At 49.7% G+C, this 8,573-nt stretch overlaps 1 long non-coding RNA gene across 1 annotated transcript; it reads right to left on the bottom strand.

Moving 5' to 3' along the window:
- Positions 1-565: 565 nt before the first annotated feature.
- LOC117065869 lies at positions 566-7,911 on the bottom strand. The gene is made up of 2 exons (XR_004430066.1): positions 5,945-7,911; positions 566-3,979 (listed from the first exon to the last, which is right to left on the bottom strand). It is a non-coding gene; the product is annotated as an uncharacterized LOC117065869 (long non-coding RNA).
- Between the last annotated feature and the right edge of the window lie 662 nt (positions 7,912-8,573).

The raw sequence follows: 8,573 nt of genomic DNA, 5'->3' as shown, positions 1-8,573 counted from the left end.
ATTACAGGCGTGAATCACCACCCCTGGTCTCCACTCTTTCAAATAAATAAGGAAAATAACAAACCATCGAAAAAAAACAAAACGTTAAATTAAGTTTAGCCTAAAGTTGCCTCCTAACATATTTTAAGTTTGGTCTAAAGATTTCTCTATACATAGTAAACTATGCTCTAACTAAGTATATAAACAGACTATAGCCTATCTTATAACAAGTAGCCAGGTGTCAACCAATCACGACAGGCACACATCAACCTCTCACAGATGGCCAACTGTCAAACTATATTCAAATAAGTCACATGCAGGTCCAGGTGTGGTGGTTCATACCTGTAATCCCAGCATTACAAGGTTGGGATGCCAAGGTGGGCAGATCACCTGAGATCAGGAGTTCAAGACCAGCCTGGACAACATGGTGAAACACCATCTCTACTAAAAATACAAAATTTAGCCAGGTATGGTGACAGGTGCCTGTAACCCCAGCTACTTGGGAAGCTGAGGAGAATCACTTGAACCTGGGAAGTGGAGGTTGCCGTGAGCCAAGATCATGCCACTCCATTCCAGCTTGGGCAACAGAGGGAGAGTCCATCTAAAAACAACAACAACAACAACAAATAAGGCACATGCAGAGCTGTAGCCAATCCAGCTGTTTCTGTACCTCCCTTCTGCTTTCCAGTCACCTCCCTTTTCTTTACCTCACTTCCCTTTTTCTGTCTGTAAATTCTCTCCATCCACAGGACAGCACCAAAGTCTCTCTAAGCCTACCCCAGTGCCAGACGCTGGCCAATTCACAAATTATTTGTTCAATTAAACTGATACATTTATCTAAAATGCTTAACAACAACAACAAAAAATCCTCACCAGTGATTCTCCATTGTTTTCTCCTCCATCCCTCTTTGCACAACCTCAGATAAAGGCGACTGTTGTAAGATGTCCCTATGGAAAGAGGAGTCAGTGCCACAGAGAACAGGTGTTCAACTGGAGGGCACAGCCTCAAAATGACGGTGGGGGAGGTTCTCTCCGTGTGGGTGTTGGGTGCATTGATGCTTTGGTCAGAATTGTTTGAGTTGCAAATGACAGACACCCAGCTTAAGCCGATTTGAGCAAAATTAGGAAATTATTGGCTGATGAAACTAAAAGCCAGGAGCTTGGGGCATGGTTGAATGTGGAGCTGAAATGGCCTGGGACTCTGCCTCCCTCTGCGTCTTGCATCTGGCAATTCTGATCTGGTGCCAGTTGCTTACTTGGACTGGGAAAATGGTTACCAACAGCTCCCAACTCATTCCTCTTCCCAGCTAAGCACGGTAAGACAGAAAATAGCTTGCTTCCTGTGCTCTGTGACTCCAGTAAGTACCCTGGCTGTGCTCTGATCAGACCAACACGGGTCCTGTGCCTGCACCATGGGCAACGCAGTGGCCGGGGTGACAAGAAGCCACGAGGTTCAACCGCCAGCATGAAAACCCTGCTGGCTTTCCTCCCACCTCCCTGGCGGCTTCTTTCCAGAATCTGTGTGGATTCCACCTGGCCTGTGCCACTGCTTATCACTGGATGTCTAAGGATGCAAGCTTCAGGCTTCCTCTGCGTTGCACCAGCAATCACCAGCTTGCAACATTGTGCAGTTTCCTGACTTCAAATGCCCTCCATGTGCTTCCCAATTTTGTGTCGCCAGCTCAACCCACCCTGAGCTGGAGGCTCACTTGACAGCCTCGCTTGCATTTCTAAGGGATATGACAAACCTCACATTTCCAAGTGGGAAATCCTGTCTTTAGCTGCAAGACTGTTCTTCGTACATTCATCTGCCTCTCGGTCAATGGAAATCCATCTTCCCATTTGCTGATGCTGAAAGTATCCTCACTGCCTCCCTCTCTCTCACTCCATATTCAAGTGGACAGCAAACATTTCAAAATACATACCAAGTCAGACTCCTTCTGCCCCCTCTACTGTTTCTCACCTGGATTATGCTGTGCCAGCCTTCAGCAGGGCCCCCTCCCTACCAGCTGTTCATCACAACACAGAGTGCTCTTGTCAAAATGTGGGGGAGACGGTGGCATTTCTCTGCCCCATACCCCTCAGTGACCTCCCATCACCCTCTGAGCACCAGCCAAAGGCCCTACCTCAGCCCCCACCTCCAAATCCTCTCCTCTCTGCTCTGGTCACAGCAGCTTCTTGCTGCTCTTCAAACCCACCCGCCAGTGCTCCTGCCTCAGGGACTCTGCCCTCTCTGTTCCCTCTGCCGAGTTCCTCTCTCCCCTCCTTCAAGCCCTTCCTCAGCTGCCACCTCCTCAGTCCTCCCCACTTCCATTCCACCCACATACACCCTGTCCCCTCCTCACTGTATTGTTCTCCCAACCATTCTAACTTTCTAATGCAGTGGATATTTGACTTTTATTGTCTGTCTTCCTCCACCAACATGTAAAGTCCACAGCATGGGACTTTTGCCTATTTTATTCACTGCTACTTCCCAGGCACCTGAAGAGCACCTGAACAGCACCTGCCATGTAGAAGGTGCTCAATAGGCATTTACTGGCTTGGCCAGGCCTAGGTCTAATGCACTCCCGAAGGTGGGGGTGGTGTAGGTGGGGGGGCCCCGAACCATACAGCCTGAGAGTGATGGAGGGGAGGATCCCCAAGGCAGGCCTGCTCTGAACCATGGGGCAGAGTGGGTCCCCATCTCCAGGGTGGACTGTCCCCATCCCCACCCTCAGGGGCCCCTCCCCAGCCTGGCCTTCCTTGGAATTCTCTGACCCTGACCCACTGGTACTGAGCAAGGGGCTTGGAATTTGGAGCTGCAGGACCAGACTGTGTGACCTGGAGCCGATGAACCTCCTCTTCCTGCAAGCTGAAGTCTCCCATTGTCTTGGTCAGCTCAGGCTGCTGTAAAAAAACACCACAGCCGGGGGGCTTAAACAACAGACGCGTGTTTCTCCCAGCGGTGAAGGCAGGCACTCCGAGGAGGCTGCCAGCACGGCCAGGTTCTGAGGAGGCCCTCTTCCTGGTTTGCAGCCTGCTGCCTTTTTGCTGGGTCCTCATATGGCGGAGACAGGAAGCTCTGGTGTCTCTTTCTCTTCTTACAAGGGGCGCTAATCCCATCAGGAGGGCCCCACTCACATGCCCTCCCCTCAACCCTCATCACCTCCCACAGGCTCCACCTCCTAATGCCTTGGCATTGATGGTTAACCTCTAACAGATGAATCTGGTGAGGACACAGGCATTCACTCGGTAACTCCCGTCCTGAAGAAAAGCTCCGAAGGGAGGTGAAAGTGCTCTGTAAACGCTGAGTTCATGCTCATGTGGGGTGTATCTGGATGGAAAAAGGTGCACTCGTGCCTAACCCCTCTCTTGATGTGCCACACGTGGCTCCTCTGTGCCTCTGTTACAGTCCGTGGCCCCAGGCCTCCCCACCGCTATTCCTGGTGCAGCATGGCCCCACCCTCTGGCCAAGCGCTCCACAGCACGGCCCACAGCCCAGCAAGTGACAGCCCTATATGCTTAGAGACATACGCTTCGAGATGGAGAGATGTTGTTGCAGTGTTGAAGCAGATGCTCCTGTGGCCCAGGAAGACTCACACGGGCCATAAATCCCAACCCAATGGCATCCCCCACTCTCAGAGATTGGAGAAGTCCTGCCCGGGGAGCCGAGGAGCCACATGGGTGAGTGCTGGCTGGGCAGATTGTCCCCCAGTGCCTGCTCACAAGGCAGCCTGAGCAGATGAACCCTTACAAACACGGATTCCATTTCCATACAAATGTCTGTGGTTGTAGCAAATACACGATGGGGAGACAGCAATGTGACATAAAAGCCAAGTCAGTTCTGCAGAAGATGCTTCCTGGTGTTTGGGGCTTCAGAGAGCTGTGTTAGCCACCTGTCAGGAATAGGGAGGGAACCAGATGGAGCTCTTTGGAGAGGCATCAAACAAGTTGGAGATGAATCTGCGTGGAAGGGGTAATGTAATCAGGCTCAGGGAGCTGCGGGTCGGAGTAGGCAGCGCTGTTCAGGAGAAGCAAATAATTAACCACAGACTGTTCCACTCAGCTCCAGGAGGGCAGCTGCCAGCTATGGGAGTTCGTTCCTTACCCCAGAACGCCCATCCTGCTAGCAACGCCCCAGGCACCCACCCTCTAGAGCCCAGCCATCCTTCCCAAGAGGACCAGCCAGCACAAGAGCCCAGGAGGGTTTTGTTGCCAGGCCTGAGTCTTTAGCAGCGAGGTTTCAGCCCTAGGCCCTTCTCGCCTCCAAGCCACCGTCTGAAAATGGTGAATGAGGGCTTTCCTTGTAAGAAAGACACCAAGGAATTGGATGGCATCCAAATTTCCCACTGCAGGATGCTTACTGCTAGAAAGGAAAGGCAGAGAGAGAAAGGGAGGGAAGGGGGCGGGCTCCTAAAGTTCAAAACAAGAGGAAAACACAGGACTCCGATGAAGTTAAATGGGCCCCCTTCCTGTAGGACTTAGAGATCCTGATAGATGTGTGTGTGATACCTTCCCCTACATCCTTTGCGGGAGGAACAAAAGTTTGCAGATTTTTCACAAAGGATCTTGAGGACCTAGAGTCTTACGATACATTTTGGAAAACGCTGGATCAGCTGGTTTTCTTTTTCAATGCCATGATTCAAGTATAAATTAATAAATACAACTTTTACAGTCCACACTGATCCAGGGCATGGGACATGGACTCCAGGCAGGACAGCAGGGTTCCTGGTCCAGTCCCGACCCTCACCCTGTGTCACTATGAGCAACTCATTTCACTCCACACAGGCTCTGTTTCCCATCAGTGACACGGTAATTGTAACGCCGACTCCAGCACTTTATACCTGTAAAGGTACTCTGGAGAAATTACAGGCACTGTGAATATGTGGTTTGGATTCTTCTTTTTCACTTTCAAGGAAAAAAGTGTGTGCCCTCTCTGTCTCCTTCCACATGGATTTGAGAACACAGTCAGCACATGTCTCCGCAAAACAGCAATCTTTTTCAGATTAATTGATTTGATAAATACTTTCTAAGCACCCACTATGGGTCAAACACATTCTACGTACTGAGGACACAGCAGTGAACAAAAGGAATAAAATCCCTGTCCTCCTGGGGCTGTGAGCAGACATAATAAATAACCATATGCATAAAAAATGGACATCGGGGGCTGGGCACGGTGGCTCACGCCTGTAATCCTAGCACTTTGAGAGGCCAAGGTGGATGGATCACCTGAGGTCAGGAGTTCAAGACCAGCCTGTCCAACATAGTGAAACCTCATCTCTACTAAAAATACAAAAAATTAGCTGGGCATGGTGGCGCGTGCTTGTAATCCCAGCTACTCGGGAGGCTGAGGTGGGAGAAAAGCTTGAACCAAGAAGGCAGAGTTGCAGTGAGCTGAGATTGTGCCACAGCACTCCAGCCTGGGCGACAGAATGAGACACTGTCTCGAAAAAAATTAAAAAGGTGGGAGGGCAGGAATTAACAGCTTTAAGATCTGAACCCTGAAGGGGACTGAAGGATTTTTAAATAATGACAAAAAGAGAAAGGAGGGGAGGATTAAGGCTTTCACTCTGAGCCGGGTCACTCAGGTTGCTGCCCGGCTTTGGGGATAAGCTTTTACCCCTGCTCCGGCCTATGCTGGCTGAGGCTTTGACGGTGGCAGCTGTGGGTCCTCATGGACCCAACCGGGTTTCTTCTCCATCAATACAGATACTGAGGTGCTCCTCCCTCAGCCAGCTGCTCCCTATCTCTAAATTCACTTTGCGAGTGAGAGAAAAAGGAAAGAATGTGAGAATCAAGTGCTTTCCCCATTCAACTCTGACTCTCTGATTAACTATTTTTATCTTCCAGTTAAAATAGAGAAATAGGGGGTGAGAGAAGGATGATATAGAGTCCCTTGTGCTGATAAACAGACTTAAAATTCTAGTCAGAAACTTTTTAAGATGATTTAAAGGAAATCACTTTCTACTTTCTGGTGTGGACGTACAAAGTCCAGTCTCAGTATTGATCCCTAAACACACAGAAACTTCTCAGCCAGACCAGTCCTCACAGAGGATATGCACTGTCAGGCCCACACAGGCCCCAGAGTCTGACCAAACTGGGGAGGCCCCCGGGACAGACCATTGAGACAGCCAAGAGCACAGACTTAAGGGCCAAGCTTCAAATATGTCTCCTTCTACTTGGACTTCTGGGTTGAAAATCCTGTCCTAACCCTTCCTTCCTCTTTTGAGGACATCGTTCCAGCCCCTAGGAATAGAAACTAGTGCCTCCGGGTGGGCCAAGCCCTCCAATTCACCCCCTACATTAGTGTTCATAACCTGGGTGGCTTTAAACAAATGTATTCTCTCGGTTCTGGAGGCCAAGTCCAAAATGACAGTGTCTGCAGAGCGATGTTTCCTCCGAAGGCTCCAGGGAGAATCCATTCCATGTGTCTCCTTGCTTCTGGATCTCGCCAATCTCCACTTCCATTGTCACATGGCCTTCTTATAAGAACACCAGCCATTGATTTAGGGCCCACCCTAATCCAGTGTTACCTTATTTTAACAAATCTCATCTGCGAAGACCCTATTTTCAAGTAAAGTCACATTCCGAAATAATGGGGCTGAGACTGTAACATGTCTTTTGGACGGCACAGGTCAACCCACGACAGTCCCCGTACTGGAGAGTACACACTCTCCAGCATCATCACAGTCTTACTCTGCTTTTTCCTCATCAGCACCTTAGACTTTGGCTGGAAGAACACTCTGGAAGTGTCAGGCCCACACAGTCAGGCTCAGGAGGTTTGCAGGCTCCTGGAACTTGGAAGAGTCCAGTGTGCGTGGCAACTGGGCACTTGCATGTGTCACCCACAGTCTGGATCTCTCTCCTCAGCACATCCATGGGTCCCCGCTCCCCTGGGAACCGTGGGAGGCCTTCTGGAAGCACTGCACAGTGCCTCCTCTCTTCTGAAGGTCGCTCAGGAAGAGCCTTGGGCCTGTAAAGCTCTGCTGGCCGCAGTGGCCCCCTTACCAAGAGAAATGTTTTCAGTGGCTCTGAGCCCAGCAGTGAGTCACAGCAGGGTCCCCCACCGGCAAACGTGCTGTTCCAGCTCCAATGACATTTTGAAGTTTCCTTCTCAAAGTTTCAGATGCGGTGGATGGAGGTGGACAGGAGCTTTGAGCCAAACGAATGCAGAGGAAGTGTCAGGCTCAACAGTCCTGAATTGGAAGTATTCAGACACCCACCCGGAAGATGGGCTGTGTAAAACCCAAGCAGCAGAGAAAGTGAAAATGCGAACAGGCATGTGGGAGGCAGCTAGTGACGATGCGATTTACGTTTGTGTCAGAGCCACCGTCCCTGCACTGTGGTGGGTGGTTTTGTTTGTTTTAAGTTCCAGCATTGTCACTGACTCTGGGATCCTGGGCAAGTTATTAGCCTCTAACTGTGCCTCAGTTCCCTTGTCTGTCAATCAGGGGCAGAAATACTATCACCTTAAAGGGTTGTGGGGAAGACTTGAATGCTTCAGGCAGGTAAAGAGAAGGTTAGCTCTAATCTGGCACACACTACACACTCGCTAAAGGGACAAGAGCTCTGAAAATGGGTGTTTGCATTTAGCTTTGGAGCTCTGGGTCAGGACACCTCCTTACACAGGTCAGCCCACAGCAATCCCTGTACTGGAGAGTACACACTCTCCAGCATCATCACAGTCTTACTCTGCTTTTTCCTCATCAGCATCTTAGACTTTGGCTGGAAGAACATTCTGGAAAGACAGGCTCAGGAGTTTTGCAGGCTCCTGGAACTTGGAAGAGTCCAGCATGTGTGGCAACTGGGCACCCAAGCTGGGTCTTTTACACAGTGACATTTGACAAATCACGTTATCAGAGACATACATAAAGACCAATACACAAAGACGTTTCCAGCAGCATTATTAATAATAGAAAAAAACAAACAAACAAAAAAACTGGAAACAACCCAAATAGCCCAAAAACAGGGGAAATGTATGATAGCAGATCCACACAGGAGAATATTGTGCAGCTGTTAAACAAAAGGCAGCAAACAGAACTCTACAGTGGAACCCACATCCTGTAAACCGCATATAGTCATCACTAGACAGGCATAAATCATGACTGGAGAGAAAGAGACCTGAATGGCAATAGTGCTTTCTCCTGGATGATGGGGTACTGGGTGAGTCTGGTGGTCTTCACATTCTTCCATTTTCTAAATTTTATAAGACGAATTGCTTTTATAGTTAGAGGAAAAAACGAGTATGCAGTGTTTCATGAGCCACTTTCCAAGGCTGACGAGAAAGCCAGCATTGGTCAGGTTTTAGTGAGGCGTCTTTCCCTCCCTAGGATCATGCAATATTCCTGCGGGTCCTGTACACAGCAGAATATTCAGGGAAGAGTCTCACATCACCCCTGATGTGGCAGCAAGGGTGGGCCTCTGCCAGATACCCCCCTGAGGTCCTGCCAGGTCTTAGCAAGTGCCTAGGCCAGGTGTACCATTTTCTGTTGCTTGCGAAACCTGCACACTGAACCACCAGCCCCTTCCCAGCTTTAGGAAAAGTGTCCCAAATCTTGCAGTGAGACCAAAACAGATTCATATTCAAATACACGGTCCCCTCACTGGAGTCAGAA

This window comes from Trachypithecus francoisi, unplaced genomic scaffold (genome assembly GCF_009764315.1).
Source record: "Trachypithecus francoisi isolate TF-2019V2 unplaced genomic scaffold, Tfra_2.0 Lachesis_group2, whole genome shotgun sequence".
Taxonomy (NCBI): domain Eukaryota; kingdom Metazoa; phylum Chordata; class Mammalia; order Primates; family Cercopithecidae; genus Trachypithecus; species Trachypithecus francoisi.
This window is presented reverse-complemented; position numbering and strand designations above follow the sequence as displayed.